The sequence below is a fragment of the Halichoerus grypus genome, chromosome 4 (assembly GCF_964656455.1).
Source record: "Halichoerus grypus chromosome 4, mHalGry1.hap1.1, whole genome shotgun sequence".
Taxonomy (NCBI): Eukaryota; Metazoa; Chordata; class Mammalia; order Carnivora; family Phocidae; genus Halichoerus; species Halichoerus grypus.
The window spans coordinates 92,019,616-92,037,345 of record NC_135715.1 but is presented as its reverse complement, the minus strand read 5'-3'; the positions used below and the strand labels follow the sequence as shown (position 1 = coordinate 92,037,345).

Genomic DNA, 17,730 nt, shown 5'->3' with positions numbered 1-17,730 from the left:
GCGCAGTGCAGTCTCCCTTTTACCGCCACGGACCCGGCTCGACCATAGAGAGGGCAAACCGAGACCAGAGAGGCGGCTGCTCTCTATGGTAACGCCCCGCGCAGGCGCCGGCCTGGCTGCTCTGGGCTACGGGACCTGCAAATCCCAGGAGTTTTTGCCCCCTCCGAGAACGTTAATTGACCCCGATGGGGACCCGTAGGGTAAAGGTTCTTTAAGGGAAGGGTGGCCAGGGTTCTGTTGGGGTCCCTGGGAAGTTGCGGCAAAACTCAGGCTAGGCCACGAGGGTGGATGTAAGGGCCCGCGGCGACAGAGCACCACAATGCAGGCAGTGCAGTGAAGAGAGCTGAGGGGGAGTCAGGAAAGCCTGGATAAAAGTCGTCCGGCCGGGACTTCCTGTGGTTGGGGTCTAATACCTGAAGGAAACGGACTTTCACTTCTGGGTTACGCGCGTCCCGCCCCCACCATCGGGCGACTAGGATGAAGGAAATTGTGCCCTGCGACTTTCCGTACCCGGGCTTGTGTCCGTTCTCTCTTCCCTTCTCAATTAGGCGCCGACACTTGAGCCGGAAGCACAACTTTTTAACGGTTCTTTGCTCTTCTTGGAGCGCAGTCGGCCCCGTTGAGGCCTCGGAGACTCTTGAGACGGCCAGTCACAACCCCTTTCTTACTTGAGCGCCTCCGCAAATAACGCTGCTTCTGTCTTCCCTCTCGCATTACTTTCGGATGACACGTGAGAACGTGTTTCGGAGGGTAGAAAGCTGTGCAAATTATTGGGCTGCCTTTAAGGATCCCCAAGGACCCGCAGTTTTGCCGCGTCAAACCCCTATGTTCGCAGGTAATTTGACACTGAGAGCTTTTGTGTGAAATTATACACTGCGTCGACGAAATCACTCTTCGGGAGTGTGAGTTGACTTCCCTCCATCTCGATGCCCAACGCATTGAGTTTTCACTGGGAGCTCTTGAATGCCGAGCTCCGTGGTGGTGGAGTGAGTGTGTTTGTGTTAGAAGAGGGGTGCGGGAGAATGGTGAGATAATGCCCCTGATACTCAGGAGCTTAGATGTTACGGTCGGAGAGACGAAGGTAAAACAGTAAAGCCATGTGTTTGCTCCTCTCTGCAGTGCAGGACAGGCCAAGGACTCTAGTCTGAAGGTGTAGGCATGTCATGGAGGATGTGACTTCTGGTTGGATCTAGAAAAGGTAAACCTGTCTTCGGGGCGAAAGCACAGACAACCTTTTGAAAATGGATGGGTGATGATGAAGGCATTCCAGAGAAGAAACTCCTTGGGGCAAAGGCTGAAAAGGAAGTGTTTCGCTGGGAGTACAATGTAGAGAGCAGTAACTTGAAAAAGGGGTGGGGGGTGTGGAATACAGGGGAAGAGTGGAAAGTAGGGTTTGAAAACTAGGATGGGGAATTTGTTTTTTAACTTTATGGTAACATACACATGACACAAAATTTGCCACTTTAACCACTCTTAACTACATAGGTCAGTAGAGTTAAGTACATTTACATTGCTGGGCAACCATCTCCAGAACTCTTTTCCATCTTCTTTTTTTTTTTTAAGATTTTATTTATTAATTTGTCAGAGAGAGAGAGATCGAGCACAAGCAGGGGGAGCAGAAGAAGCAGGCTCCTGGCTGAGCAGGGAACCCGATGTGGGGCTCAATCCCAGGACCCTGGGACCATGACCCTAGCTGAAGGCAGACGTTTAACCTACTGAGTCACCCAGGTGTCCCCTCTTTTCATCTTCTAAAACAGCAATTCTATAACTATTAAACAACTCCTCATTCCCCACTCCCCAAGTCCTGGCAACCACTATTTTACTTACGTCACTGAATTTGACAACTCAGATATCTCATACAAGTAGAATCATAACAGTGTTTGTCTCTTTGTGACGGGCTTATATCATTCAGCATAAGGTCCTGGAGGTTCTTCAGTGTTGTAGCATGTGTCAGAATTTCCTTCCTTTTTAAGACTGAATTATATTCTATTGTGTTTGTATACCAGAATAGATACTTGGGTTAATTACACCTTTTGACTAGGGTGAATAATGCCGCTATGAACATGGGTGCACAGATATCTCTGAGACTCTGCTTTCAGTAGGATGGGGAAGACTTAGAAACCAAGTAGAGAAAGCCGAATTGTTTCAGGTTCTGGACTGGGGATAGTAATATGGTAAAAGAACTGTTTTAGGAAGTGACCCTGGCAGTAGAAGCTCAATACATACTCCATTTTTACAGAGAATTTATGGAGGCTTTAACATATCCCAGGCATTGTACTACTGTTTTATTTTTTTTTTTTTAAAGATTTATTTATTTATTTGAGAGAGCGAGAATGAGAGAGAGAGTACATGAGAGGGGGGAGGGTTAGAGGGAGAAGCAGGCTCCTCGCTGAGCAGGGAGCCCGATGCGGGACTCAATCCTGGGACTCCAGGATCATGACCTGAGCCGAAGGCAGTCGCTTAACCAGCTGAGCCACCCAGGCGCCCCTGTACTACTGTTTTATGTAAAGTATTGATATGTCATTGAATCCATCAAAATAAACATGAGCCAATTGTTATTCACCACAGTGACCAGTGAGAAAATCAAGGTTCTGGGTTACTGATGGGCTGCGGGAAGACTCACCAACCACACATACACACAAATGATTAGGAAACAAAACTCCCATGTGATCTGGACATGCATGGGCACTGACTACTCACTGATTTGGACAAGGATATTGAAAGAAAACAATTCAGTAGTCAAGAGTGAGTCTTCGGGACACCTGGGTGGCTCAGTCAGTTAAGTGTCTGCCTTTGGCTCAGGTCATGATCCCAAGGTGCTGGGATCAAGCCCCTGTGTTGGGCTCCCTGCTCAGCAGTGTCTGCTTCTGCCCCTCTGCCTCCCCTGCTTGTGCTCTCTCTCTCTCGTTCAAATAAATAAATAAAATCTTAAAAAAAAAAAAAAAGAGTGAGTCTTCCCAGGAGAAAGAATAGGCTGACATTGAGAACTTTCACAGTCAAATTACTAGTATTATAAGGGCTTAACACAGCAAAACTGCATGGTCTAAGGTCCCTAAAAGAACTCTGAGGTTTGATTCCAAGTTGGTTCATTGCTCTCAAATAAATAAAATCTTAAAATAAAATAGGGGCGCCTGGGTGGCTCAGTCGTTAAGAGTCTGCCTTCAGCTCAGATCATGATCCCAGGGTCCTGGGATTGAGCCCTGCGTCGGGCTCCCTGCTCTGCGGGAAGCCTGCTTCTCCCTCTCCCACTCCCCCTGCTTGTGTTCCCTCTCTTGCTGTGTCTCTCTCCGTCAAATAAATAAAATCTTAAAAATAAAAAATAAAAATAAAAGGCCAGGTAAGTATATTTTTGTATGTACTAGAGAAAATAAAACACATCATTTCCTACTCAACATTTCATCTTTCATTTTACATTCTCAAAAACCTTATGGGATCATTCAAAGCAATGATCCATTTGGCAGGGGAGGAAATAAATGGCCAGAAAGGAAAATTTATTTGCCCAATGTCACATGGCTTATTGGTACCAAGGCTGCAATTGAAGACTGAACCTCTAGAATTCCACTCTCTGCTTTGGTCTCCTTTACAAAGATAGATATCATAGTCTTGAGTGAGTGGACAGTGTTTCTATTCAGTCAGTCTCATCTTCCTCAGGGATGCATGCCCAAATGCTTATGAAGCTAGCACCAGTAAACAGTGAAGCAGAGAATATAAGTGCATTTTAAGTAGCATTCATACGCTTAGAAATATTGTGTACCAACTATGTGCCAAACGCTTGGGGGGGGTGGGGAATCCACGTTCTCATAGGAGATAGAAAATAAAATGGTAAATGAAATATAAACTGTGTCAGGTAGAATAAATGTTACAGGGAAGAAATGAAGCAGTGAGGGAGAAATAAGGAGTGCTGAGGATAGGGAAAGAAGTTTCTTTTTAAATAGGACTGGTGGGGCGGGGGCCCTCTGAGAAACATACGTTAAGTACACATCTGAAGGAGATGAGGGAGCAAGAAATGTCCTTGGGAAAAGAACCTTCCAGGTGGAAAGAATGGCAAGTGCAGAAACCATTCTGAGGGAAGAGGATGTCTACACTACATTCTAAGCACAGAAAGGAGGCCAGAGTGACAGAAGCAGAGTGTGGCAGGCAGAAAGTAGGAAATGAGGTCAGAGGTAACAGGATGCCAAATTATGTGGGGATTTACAGGGCATTGTAAGAATGTTGGCTTTTACTGAGAGGGGAAGCCATTGGAAGGTTTTGAGCAGAGAAATAAAATGATTTGACTTCTATTTTTAAAGAATCACTTTAGCTTCTGTTTTGAGAATAGACTGTTGGGGAGTAAGGGAGTTTTGAGAATAGATTGTTGGGGAGCAAGAGGGAGGGTTTAGGAGGCTATTGCAATTCTGAAAGTGAGACAGTGGTGGCTTGGGAAAAGTGCAAGCAGTGGAGTGATGAGATGTCTTGGATATATTCAGCCAGGATGGCACATGGGATTTGATAAATTGATGCAGGGTGTAAGCAAAAGGGGAGTTATGGGGACTCCCAATATTTTTTGACTGAGCAGTTTAAAGAATGGAGTTGCCATCTACTGAAGTGGCAAAGACCAGGAGGAGCAGGATGGGAATGGGAAGCAATAAGAAATTCAGTTTTGGAGATGTTAAGTTTGAAATGTCTTTTAAGGGGTGCCTGGTGGCTCAGTCAGTTAAGCGTCTGACTCTTTTTTTTTTTTTTTTTTTTAAAGATTTTATTTATTTATCTGAGAGAGAGAATGGGAAACAGAGAGCATGAGAGGGGAAGGGTCAGAGGGAGAAGCAGACCCCCTGCTGAGCAGGGAGCCCAATGCGGGACTCGATCCTGGGACTCCAGAATCATGACCTGAGCCGAAGGCAGTTGCTTAACCAACTGAGCCACCCAGGCGCCCTAAGCGTCTGACTCTTGAGCTCGGCTCAAGATCTCAGGGCCGTGAGTTTAAGCCCCATGTTGGGCTCCACACTGGGTGTGGAGCCTATTTTAAAAAAACAAAACAAAACAATGAAATGCGTATTAAATTAGCACGTGGAAATATCAAGGCAGTTAGATATTTGAATCTGGAGTTCAGAAGAAAGGTCTAGGCTGGGTATGTAAATTTGGGAGACAAAAGCCATGAGATCATCTAGATATTAAGTATAGACAGAAATTTGAGAAAGTTATCTGAAGACTGAGTCCTGAAGAATAAATAAAGACTGAGCCCTGGAGCACTCTAGCATTTAAGGACTGAGATGGTAATGAAACCAACAAAGGAGACAGAAGGGTCAGCCACTGAAATAAAGGGAAACCAGGAAGAACAACCAAGTCAATTGCCAATGGGCTATAATTGTTGGCCATAACATTGGAGGGGTGAGGATGGAAGCCTGATTGGAGTGGGTTCAAAAGAGAGTGGTAGGAACAGAATTGGAAAGAGGGAGGATAGATAATTGGGCGGGGAGGTAGGGGGTGGGGAAGAAAAGTGGAGTGATACTTCAAGGGATAGGTAGGGTCAAGAGAATAATTTTTTAAATTATTTCATCCACAAATATTTTAGTATTTCTAAAAGATAAGATTTTCCCTTAAATGAAAATAACTTCCAATACCACCATCATACCTAAAAAGTTAACAATACCTAGTATCATGGTCTACCCAATCTTCAGATTGTTTCATAATTTTTTCTGCTACCAGGTTTACTGAGATATAATTCAAATACTATACAATTCATCCATTTAAAGTACATAATTCAACAGTCTAGTACATTCAAAGAGCTCTACAATCATCACTACAACCCATTTTTTTTTTTTAAGATTATTTTAGAGAGACAGAGCATCAGTAGGAATGGCAGAGGGAGAGAGAGAGAGAGAGAGAATCTGAAGCCGACTCCACTCTGAGTGGGGAGTGGGACACAGGGCTCGATCTCACAACGCTGAGATCAGGACCTGAGCCAAAACCAAGAGTCGGATGCTTAACAGACTGGGCCACCCAGGCACCCCTACAGTCCATTTTAAAACAGCATCATCAGCCCAAAAAGAAACCCTATACCTATCAGTACTCACTACCCATTTTTCCCCAACCCACCAGCCCCAGGCAACCACTAATTTACTTTTTTGTCTCTAAGGATTTTCCTATCCTGGACATTTCATATAAATAGAATCCTACAAATATATGACTGGCTTCCTTCACTTAGCATGTTTTCAAGGTTCATCTATATTGTAGCATGTGACAGTACTTCATTTTTTTAATTGTCAAACACATTTATACATAAATATACCACATTTTGTTTATCCACACATCAGTTGATGGACATTGGGTTGTTCCAAACTACTTTTTGGCTATTGTGAATAATGCTGCCAGGAACAGCTATTACAAGACTTCATGTGGACATATGTTTTCAGTTTTCTTGAATATATGTGTAGGTTTGGAATTGCTGGATCATATAATAACTGTATGTTTAACCTTTTCAGGAATGGCCAGACTCTTTTCCATTGTGAAGATGCCATTTTACATTCCCACCAACAGAATATGAGGGTTCTAGTGGAGACATCCTCACCAACACTTGTTTTTTTTTTTAATTTTTTATTGTTATGTTAATCACCATACATTACATCATTAGTTTTAGATGCAGTGTTCCGTGATTCATTGTTTGTGCATAACACCCAGTGCTCCATGCAGAATGTGCCCTCTTTAATACCCATCACCAGGCTAACCCATCCTCCCACCCCCCTCCCCTCTAGAACCCTCAGTTTGTTTTTCAGAGTCCATCGTCTCTCATGGTTCGTCTCCCCCTCTGATTTCCCCCTCTTCATTCTTCCCCTCCTGCTATCTTTTTTTTTCTTAACATATATTGCATTATTTGTTTCAGAGGTACAGATCTGTGATTCAACAGTCTTGCACAATTCACAGCGCTTACCAGAGCACATACCCTCCCCAGTGTCTATCACCCAGTCACCCCATCCCTCCCACCCCACCCCCCACTCCAGCAACCCTCAGTTTGTTTCCTGAGATTAAGAATTCCTCATATCAGTGAGGTCATATGATACATGTCTTTCTCTGTTTGACTTATTTCGCTCAGCATAATACCCTCCAGTTCCATCCACGTCGTTGCAAATGGCAAGATCTCATTCCTTTTGATGGCTGCATAATATTCCATTGTGTGTGTGTGTTTGTGTGTGTGTGTGTGTGTGTGTGTGTGTGTGTGTGTATATATATATATATATATATATACCACATCTTCTTTATCCATTCATCTGTCGATGGACATCTTGGCTCTCCACAGTTTGGCTATTGTGGACATTGCTGCTATAAACATCGGGGTGCATGTACCCCTTTGGATCCCTACATTTGTATCTTTGGGGTAAATACCCAGTAGTGCAATTGCTGGGTCGTATGGTAGCTCTATTTTCAACTTTTTGAGGAACCTCCATACTGTTTTCCAGAGTGGCTGCACCAGCTTGCATTCCCACCAACAGTGTAGGAGGGTTCCCCTTTCTCCATATCCCCGCCAACATCTGTCGTTTTCCTGACTTGTTAATTTTAGCCATTCTGACTGGTGTGAGGTGGTATCTCATTGAGGTTTTGATTTGGATTTCCCTGATGCCAAGCGATGTTGAGCACTTTTTCATGTGTCTGTTGGCCATTTGGATGTCTTCTTTGGAAAAATGTCTGTTCATGTCTTCTGCCCATTTCTTGATTGGATTCTTTGTTCTTTGGGTGTTGAGTTTGATAAGTTCTTTATAGATTTTGGATACTAGCCCTTTATCTGATATGTCATTTGCAAATATCTTCTCCCATTCTGTCAGTTGTCTTTTGGTTTTGTGGACTGTTTCTTTTGCTGTGCAAAAGCTTTTTATCTTGATGAAGTCCCAGTAGTTCATTTTTGCCCTTGGTTCCCTTGCCTTTGGCGATGTTTCTAGGAAGAAGTTGCTGCGGCTGAGGTCGAAAAGGTTGCTGCCTGTGTTCTCCTTTAGGATTTTGATGGACTCCTGTCTCACATTGAGGTCTTTCAACCATTTTGAGTCTATTTTTGTGACCAACACTTGTTACTATCTGTCTTTTTTATTATACTTACCTATTGGGTGTATAGTGATATTTCATTGTGGCTTTGATTTGCATTTCCCTGATCACTAATCATCTTTTTGTTGCATATTGGCCATCTTGTATATCTCATCTGAGAAGTGTCTATTCTAATGCTTTGCCCACTTTTTAAATTGTGTTGTCCTTTTATTGAGCCATAAAGTTTCTTTATATAGTCTAGATTTAAGTCCTTCAGCAGATATATGATTGGCAAATATTTTCTCATATCCAGTGGGTTGTCTTTTTACTTTCTTGTTGATACCCTCCAAAGCACAAAAGGTTGCCATTTTATTGTCCAATTTATCTTCTTTTTCTTTTGTGGTTGTGTTTTCGGTATCTTATCTGAGAAACCATTCTGTAATCCTGTGTTTTCTTAGAGTCTTATACTTTTGGCTCCTACATTTAGGTCTTTGATCTATTTTAAGTTAATTTTTATATATGGCCTGAGGTAGGGGTCCAACTTCATTCTTTTACATGTAGGTTTCCAGTTGTCTCACCACCATTTGTTGAAAAGCCCATTCTTCATTGCACTGTGTTGGCACCCTTGTCCAAAACCAGTTGAGTATAAATGTATGAGTTTATTTTTGGACTAAATCTATTCTATCAATGTATATGTGTATTTTTATGGCAGTACATTACTGTTTCAATTACTGTAGCTTTATAGTTTGTGAAATTGGGCAATGTGAGTCCTTACCTTTGTTTTTCATTTCCAGTTGTTTTGGCTATTTGGGATTCCTTGAATTTCCATATAAATTTTCCAATCAGTTTGTCCATTTCTGAAAAAAAAAATGCAGTTGTGATTTTGATAGGAATTTACTGAATCTGGAAATAAATTTGAAGAGTATTGCCATTTTAATAATAATAAATCTTTTGGTTCATGATCATGGAATGTCTTTCCATTCATTTAGATCATCTTTAGTTGCTTTCAACAGTGTTCTGTAGTTTTCCTAGTATAAGTTCTGCACTTCATTTATTAAATCTATTCTTATGTATTTTCTTTTTGATGCTATTGTAAATGGAATTGTTTTTCTTCATTTCATTTTCAGATTATTCATTGCAATTGTATAGAAATACAATTAATTTTTGCATATTGACCTTGTATCCTGCAGCCTTGCCCAACTCATTGATTATTTTTTTAGTGGATTCCTGAGCATTTTCTAGATACAAAATCATGTCATTTGCAAATAGAGATTGTTTTTGCTTCTTCCTTTCCAGTCTGTATCCCTTTTATTACATTTTCTTGACTGATTTTTTCCCAGCTAGAACCTCTAGTACAATGTTGAATTGAAATGGTGAGAGTGGACATCCTTGTCTTGTTCCTGATCTTAAGCATTCAGTCTTTTACCATTAAATATGGTATTAGCTGTGGGGTTTTTATATATGACCTTTATCAGATTGAGGATGTTTTCCTTTAGTCCTGGTTTGTTGAGTGTTTTCTCATTATCATTAAAGGCTTTTGGATTTTCTGTGTCTGTTTTGATGATAATGTGACTTGTCCTTTATTCTGTTAATATTAATTGATTTTCAGATATCAAACCAACTTTCTGTTCCTGGGGTAAATCCCACTTGGTAATGGTGTTATAATCCTTTTTATGTGTTGCTGAATTTTGATTTGTTGCCATATGTTGAAGACTTTTGTATCTATATTCATAAGGGATATTAGTCTCTAATTTTCTGGTGATATCTTTGATTTTGGTATCGGAGTAATAGGGCCACACAGAATGAGTTGGGAAAGATGCCCTCCTCGTCTGTTTTTGTTTTTTTTTTGTGTGTGTGTGTGTGTGTGTGTGGTTTTTGGAAGAGTTTATGAAGTATTGACATTTATTGTTTTAGAATGTTTTATAGAATTCACCAGTGAAGCCATCTGAGCCATGGCTTTTCTTTGTGGGTAGTTTTATTTTGCTTTTTTTGTTCTTTTATTGCTAATCTCTTGTTATAGGTCTGTTCAGATTTTCTATTTCTTCTTGAGTCAGTTTCAGTACTTTGTGTCTTTCTAGGAATGTATCCATTTCATCTGAGTTATCTAATTTGTTGGCATTCAGTTGTTCATAGTGTTCTCTTTTGATCCTTTTTTATTTCTATAAGCTTGGTATTAATGTATCTGTTATATGATTTTTTTTTTATTACAGTTTGTGCAAATCAGGATCCAAATGCCAATACATTACATTTGAGTTATTTATTTGTCTCTTAGGTCTCTTTAGATTCCCCCCATCTCATTTTTCCTCGATATTTATTAATTGCAGAAACCTAGTTATTTACCCTACATATTTCCCACATTCTAGATTTTTCTGATTGTATTCCTGGGAGTCTCTAACATATTCTTCTACCCCCTAGATGCTTGATAATACTGTATGCCTTATTCCGATTCAAGTTTGAGTTTTTTGGCAGAACTACTTCATACATTCATCAGGAGGCACATAACTTCTAATTGTCTCTCTTTGTGAAGTTAGCAGTAATTAATGACCATTGCCTAGGTTTGTTGTTACAACTGAATAGTTCAATTGAAGGCAGAGTAAATAAAGCAGAGTAAGTGGGAGTACCAATCATTCCAGAGCATGTAGGATCCTAGCTAAACATCTTTACCAAATTCTTTCCTTTTTGGGCCTCAGTGTTCTTATCTATAGAATGGGGGCATAAACTATAAAGGACCTCTAAGGTTTCTTGCTGTTCTAACATACTCAAACACTTAAGTAGTGAACTTAATCTCTAGCAGATACAGTTTGGGTGCATAAAAAGGATTTGCCAGGGGCACCTCAGTGGCTCAGTTGGTTAAGTGTCCAGCTCTTGATTGCGGCTCAGCTCATGATCTCAGGGTTGTGAGATCAAGCCGTGTGTCGGGCTCCATGCTCAAGTGGGGAGTCTGCTGGAGATTCTCTCTCTCTCTCTCTCTCTCTCAAATAAATAAATCTTTTAAAAAATAAATAATAGGGCGCCTGGGTGGCTCAGTTGGTTAAGCGACTGCCTTCGGCTCAGGTCATGATCCTGGAGTCCTGGGATCGAGTCCCACGTCGGGCTCCCTGCTCAGCGGGGGGTCTGCTTCTCTCTCTGACCCTCCCCCCTCTCATGCTCTCTCTCTCTCTATCTCATTCTCTGTCTCAAATAAATAAATAAAATCTTTAAAAAAAAAAAATAAAATAAAAAATAAATAATAAATAAAAAGGATCCACTAACATTGTGTTATTCTTCCCATCTCAGACCACTTGGGTTCATTTCAAAGCCGAAGTTTGTCAGTTATTAAATCCAATCATGTATATAACAAAGTCAGATAAAATCATTGTGAAAGCAGGAAGATTATGCCAAAAATCTTGGGTTCCTGGATTCTAGTTCTAGCTGTGCCTGCCCTCAGCTGGTCACCTTCTCTCTCAAGGTCCTATCCACAGAATAAAAGATTATGTTAGTGTTCTCTAAAGGCCTACAGGCTTTATGATTTTATGTCTTTTGTTGATTTTTCCCCACAGTTTTTGAGGATGATATTTTTATTAATATCTTCAGCCCTACCTGTTTTTATCTGTTTTCTGATCATATTCTACTCAGCAACTGATTGACAGGGGCCTGCCCTAGGTATCAGTTCATGTATGAGATGCATCTTTGGCATAGAAAACTTTCTCGAAGTAAATACATCAAAATATTATTAGCAAGTGATTATCTGTGGGTGGTAAAATTGTTGGTCATTTTTAAAACTTATGTCTGCATTCTTCATTTTATTCTATCAACATATAGTTTTGTAATTTTTAAGTCATTCTTAAAAGATTTAATAGCATATTTTTGATAGCATGCCCTAATGAACAAATCACCAAACTCTGGGTAAGAAGATTTCTTTCTCGTCCTATGATTTCATTAGGCAGTATCTCCCACTCTAGGTTAGTCTAAATGCTTTAGTAGTAGGTACTTACATTTAATTTGATGGCTTTACTTAATCTTCAGTAATCTCAGTGAAAAAATATTTTATGCCTACAGAAATTAAAATTCATGAAGAATAGCAGCAATGCATATTGTCATCATCCTTCATAGCCCATATGGAATCTGAATTTGTACTACTTGGGGAACAGGTAGTCTCTTTGTTAGAGAAGTGGCGTGTTACAGAAATATTTGGGCAGAGTCAGGGTGTGTCTTTTGTATGTGATGAAACCAGGAGATCAGAAACTAGTTTGCTAAATTGTGTTCATAACCACTCCCTCTCTCAGTACTTGACTTATCTAGTAAGTATCACCCACTGAAGAAGACAGGACAGGTGTCTGGCTTACCTCTCACGGATTTCCTCACCTGGCAAGGTTTTATGCCACTCATATGCCCATCTTTAAACACCATAGTGGGGCACCTGGGTGGCTCAGTTGGTTAAGCGTCTGCCTGCGGCTCAGGTCATGATCCCAGGGTCCTGGGATGGAGTCTCACATCAGGTTCTCTGCTCAGCAGGGAGCCTGCTTCTCCCTCTCCCACTCCCTCTGCTTGTGTTCCCTCTCTCTCTCTCTGTCTTTCTCTGTCAAATAAATAAATAAAATCTTTAAAAAAATAAAATTAAATAAACACCGTAGTGACAGTTACTGGGGAATGTGCTCTCATAGCCATCAACTCACTGTGTGACCTAGACAAGTCACTTAACCTAGTCACAAGCACCAAGGTCACTTCATCTTTAATGAAGAGGATAGTTCCAGTTTCCAATACTGTCACAACTAGTGAAATTGACATTAGAAAAACCCATTTCTCAGTAACAAAGGCGGTATGAAAGTCACTGTTTGACCATCAGAAGCGTGACAAATCCGGGTGGTTCTATGGATAGCTCTGATGCAGAATAAATGACTAAACAGCCCTTTAAACATTGCCTGTTGCTTATGTGTCATAATCCGGATCTGTTCAGGCTTTTTGAAGACGATTCCTTACACTTAGTAAGAACAAAGGGCAAATGCCAAAAAGTAAGTAACCTGACATATTTATCGGTAACCTGACCGTTTGGGGATTTCAGCTGCCATCAGTGAGGTCTCTCAAATAACTGGCCCATGCCAATTCTCAGACGGGCTCCTGTACCAATGGCCTGATCAACCCATCCAAATGCAAAGAACCATTTCGAGACCTTCAAAACTAAGTGAAGTGCTTCTATTTTTACATTGTCTAATAGCCTCTCCTTTGCCAGAACTTGACCTGCCCCTGAGTAGGCATAGCTAGAAAGATACAGTTTTTATACTCAAAGAAGTCAGTTTAGTAAGGAAAACAAATTACTAGACTATATAGTTACTACAATGATGGAACACAAAAGGGGTTGCTTAGCAGGTGTGGGTAGGTCAAGGAAAGCTGAGGAGGAATGAAAGGAATGCTCTTGAGCTAAGCCAAACAAAACATTGAAACTCACCCTTATGACATTCAGTCTCTCAGAACCAGAATGAAGATTTATACTAGTTCCCATTTGGACAGGGTTTATTTTTTTCTAATAATTTCAAGCAACTCTAAATCTTTCCATTTTAACAAGGTCATTTAGAGCTTCACAGATAATATTTCCCAAAATGGCCATATTCTGACATGTGGACCATCACTTACACACACACACTTCATGGTCATGCGGCAAAGTGAGAACAGAGTTCGTGAGCTGGGCCAGAATGTGCAAATGAAACTGCCCCACTATGTCTGCTTTAACAAAATAACAGATCCCTGCCTGTATTTGTTCACTTGTATTAAGGTTAAAATAATTCCAACTATGTATTGTAAATTGCAGGATATGCCTGCAATCGTCATGCACGGGAATCTGTGCTCCTCCAGAATTGCACAATTGTGTTTCTTCTATTTTTGTTTTTGCCACATTAATTATATCATGTAGTACTTGAAATAAAGGTGGAGTCTTTCACTCTGCGAGCTTGCAGTTCAAAAGTTAAATGATGCATTAAGAAATCAAGTTTTTTAATTACCTGTAAGATCTGTATTTGCCATATTTCCTAGCTAGTGTTATTTATTTAGAGTTTCCTGTTCCTGGATGAAATTCTCTTGCCTTCTGCTGTTTGCAGTAACTCAAATCCTATTTCTCCTTTTCGATCATCTCCTTATATTCATATCATATTTGCCAGTTTTCCTTGTTACTTCAGCTAATTTCTAAACAAATCATAGCATATATAATATTAGTTGTTCACAGTCACTAAACTAATATCCCCAAATGTATTTTGATGTTCTCAATTCCCAAAATTTGCCTTTGCTCGTCCATGATTTATCTATATAACTCACCTATGAACTTCTCTCTCTCATGCACTTGGCCACACTGCATTTCTCTGCATCATCTACTACACTGCACTGGGATTCTGAGTCATCTGGGATTGGGCACCTCCCTGCTATTAACTGTAATATTTAAATTCCACTTACCAGTCTTCTTTTGAATTCAAGCACCACGTGAATTAAACTGACTATAGTTGCTTTCAACCTATAATTCCTGATCACAACAGGTAGTTGCCGACTCTTGAAACTAACAGGTTTGACTAGAAGTTGACAGTTCTTACTCCCACAGAACTATATATTTTACATTTATATAAATTCAGAAGGTAAAATCATATTTCTTATCAGTCAGGACTCTTTGTTCATTGATAACACAATATCTTAATTTAAACAAAAAGTATTTGCACCTTACCTCAGAAAATAAATTAAGTTCCTCTTAGTGCCAAGCAAGGGGAAAGTCGGAAAATTTTACTACAAAGAGACTACCAACCACTTCAAGGGATTTACCAGACAACTGCTGGTGTAAATTACAAAGACAATGCTAATCTATACCTAAATGAGAAGCCAGGACATTTGCTTAATAGCAAGTGGGGTAACTTTGACTCTTTGTGTTTTCAGCTTGGGCATATGAAAAATACAGCATTCCTCAAAGTTGTCCAGGGACTTGAGATCACCAGGATTTATCCAACCTGCTTGGTGGAAATGATAGAGAAGAAGAATTACAGAACCAAGGAAAGTTTTGACAAAGCCTCAAAATCTGTGTTAGGCTCATGGAAAGTTGGATCAAGAATGTACCTTAGAGATCATTTCATCCATCACGCTTGTTTGACTGAGAAAACAAGTCCACAGCAGTCAAGGGATTCACCTAAGGTCTTGCGCTTCTGGTTAGTGACCAATTCAGAACCAGACCTGGATAATCCTGCCCCATTCCAGTAGTCTTAAAGCCAGCTGGCAAGTAAATTTAAACCCTCTAACAGCAGGTAGCCTATTTCCAGCTCCTGAATGCCCCTTTCTCTGAAAATTAGGCAAACAGGTTGGAATATTTTGAAAAGAAAACACTGATTATAAAGTGGGAAGAAATTCCTGTGCAGACTTGCTAACTGGAAGTAAGTCTTTGGCTTCCCCAAGACAAAGGAGAGTCTTCGTCATGAAGTTAAGGTTGAAAACGGATTGTGTCACCAGCCTGAGAGCAGACAACCTTTTTTAGAAGCAGTACACTGAAATTAGAACTAAAGGAAAGAGTTTACAGAAACTTGAATTTAGAGCTATCTTACAACACTGGGAGTTATTTTGTATTTTTTGTTTGCATTTAACAAAGTATCAGGCATGCAAAAAAGAATAGAGGGGCGCCTGGGTGGCTCAGTTGGTTAAGTGTCTGCCTTCGATTCAGGTCATGATCTCAGGGCCGTGGGATCGAGTACTGCATCGGGCTCCTTGATCAGCAGGGAGCCTGCTTCTCCCTCTGCCTGCCACTCCCCCTGCCCGTGCTCTCTCTCCCTCTGCCAAATAAATAAATAAAATCTTTAAAAAAAAAAAAAGAATAACAGAAACTGTGATGAATTCCTTGTGTTGCCCGCCTGACCTCATTTCCACCTCTCCCTTCTGAATTTGGACTTATATTTTCATACCTGTTTTGTGTTTTTCCTATATATAAATGTATCCATAAATGATATTTAGTATTGTTTTCATATTTTAAGTTTTATATAAGTGCTATCATATTGTATATATCTTTCTGCAATTCACACCCCCCCCCCACTTTCTTTCTCAATACTATGTTTTTGAGATACATCCTGTGGATAAAGAGGATAGCTGGAGTGTTAATTTATTTTTTAAGTATTCTGTGGTATTCCACTGTATGAATGTTTTGACATTTATCTAATCTCCTATTAATGGACATCTAGTGAGTTTCCAGGGTTTTTGTTTTGTTTTGTTTGCTGGGATTTTTTTAACCTTGCTATATAAACATTTTTATAAAACCCTCTACTGATGATTGTATGTGTAAGTTTCTTTAGTGACATTTATGAGGTCTTAGCATATGCATATCTTCAACTTGACAAACAGATCTCAGAAATAACCAGCAGAATATGAGAGTATCCAATACTAGCACTATATATTTTCAGTTTTTAATTTTTTACTAATTTTTAAGAGTCTAAAATTTTATTTCCTTATGGTGTTAATTTGTTTTCCTGATTCCTCATGGGACTGGGTGTCTTTCCATGTGTTCACTGGCAATTTGGATCTCCTTTTCTGCCTGGGTCACTTTTCAGATGAACGGTTTATCTTTTTATTATTGATTTTTAGAAATTCTTCTATAGTCAGGATATAAATCTTTCATAACTATATGGCTATATGCAGCCAATATCTTCACATCTGGAATTTACATTTTTGTTATGGTGTCTTTTTTTTTTTTTAAGATTTTATTTATTTATTTGTCAGAAAGAGAGAGCCCAAGCAGGGGGAGTGAGAGAGGGAGAAGCAGGCTTCCCGCTGAGCAGGGAGCCCGATGCAGGGCTCGATCCCCAGGATTCTGGGATCATGACCTGAGCCGAAGGCAGATGCTTAACCAACTGAGCCACCCAGGCATCCCATGTTATGGTGTCTTTTTATGATCAGGTTTATCAATCTTTTCTTTTTGATGTATGCTTATTGTTTCTTCTAAAAAAATATGTCCCCACTCTGAAGTCATAAAGATATTCTCTTATAGTTCCCTCTAGGTTTTTTTTAGGTTTGGGTTTTTTACAACGTTTAGGGCTTCTAAACACATAGAATTTACTTTTGTGTGTGGTGTGAGGTAGGAAGCTAATTTTGTTTGTTTTTTTTTTTTCCAAATTGACAACGAATTGTTTTGAAACCTTTTATTGAAAATGCCATCCTTTTCCCAAAGGTAGGTAATGCCACTTTTGACATATATTTTGGATTCTCTTTTGGTTCTGTCAGGTTATTCTTTCATCCCTGTGCCTTAATGCACATCTTAATTACTATACCTTGATAGTAAGTTACAATATCTGGAAAGTAGAGATGCCTGGGTGGCTCAGTCAGTTAAGGGTCTGCCTTCGGCTCGGGTCATGATCCCGGGGTCCTGGGATCGAGTCCCTCATCGGGCTCCCTACTCAGCAGGGAGCCTGCTTCTCCCTCTGCCTGCCAGTCACCCTGCTTGTGCACTCTCTCTCTCTCTCTCTGTCTCTGACAAATAAATAAATTAAATCTTAAAAAATATATCTCTGGAAAGTAAGCTCCTGCCTGTCAAGTAAACACAGTGGGAGCTAGCTATATTTGAGCTCTCTCTCTTGAACCACCCCCCCCCCAAAAAAGAGGATGCATACTGCAAGAAAGAAAATCCAGAAAGAGGCTATGGGATGTGCCAGTGGGCAGTGAGTGGCAAAGTTGGAATCCTGGAACTGGAGATTGATATCCTGTACCAAGAGAACTATGCTCTGTGGAGATCTGTGGGGGCCTGTAAGAGCTCACACA

At 40.3% G+C, this 17,730-nt stretch overlaps 1 long non-coding RNA gene across 1 annotated transcript; it reads left to right on the top strand.

Moving 5' to 3' along the window:
- Positions 1-441: 441 nt before the first annotated feature.
- LOC118540019 (uncharacterized) lies at positions 442-15,992 on the top strand. Its single transcript, XR_013447080.1, has 3 exons — positions 442-835; positions 1,120-1,198; positions 14,878-15,992. It is a non-coding gene; the product is annotated as an uncharacterized LOC118540019 (long non-coding RNA).
- The last annotated feature ends 1,738 nt before the right edge of the window (positions 15,993-17,730 follow it).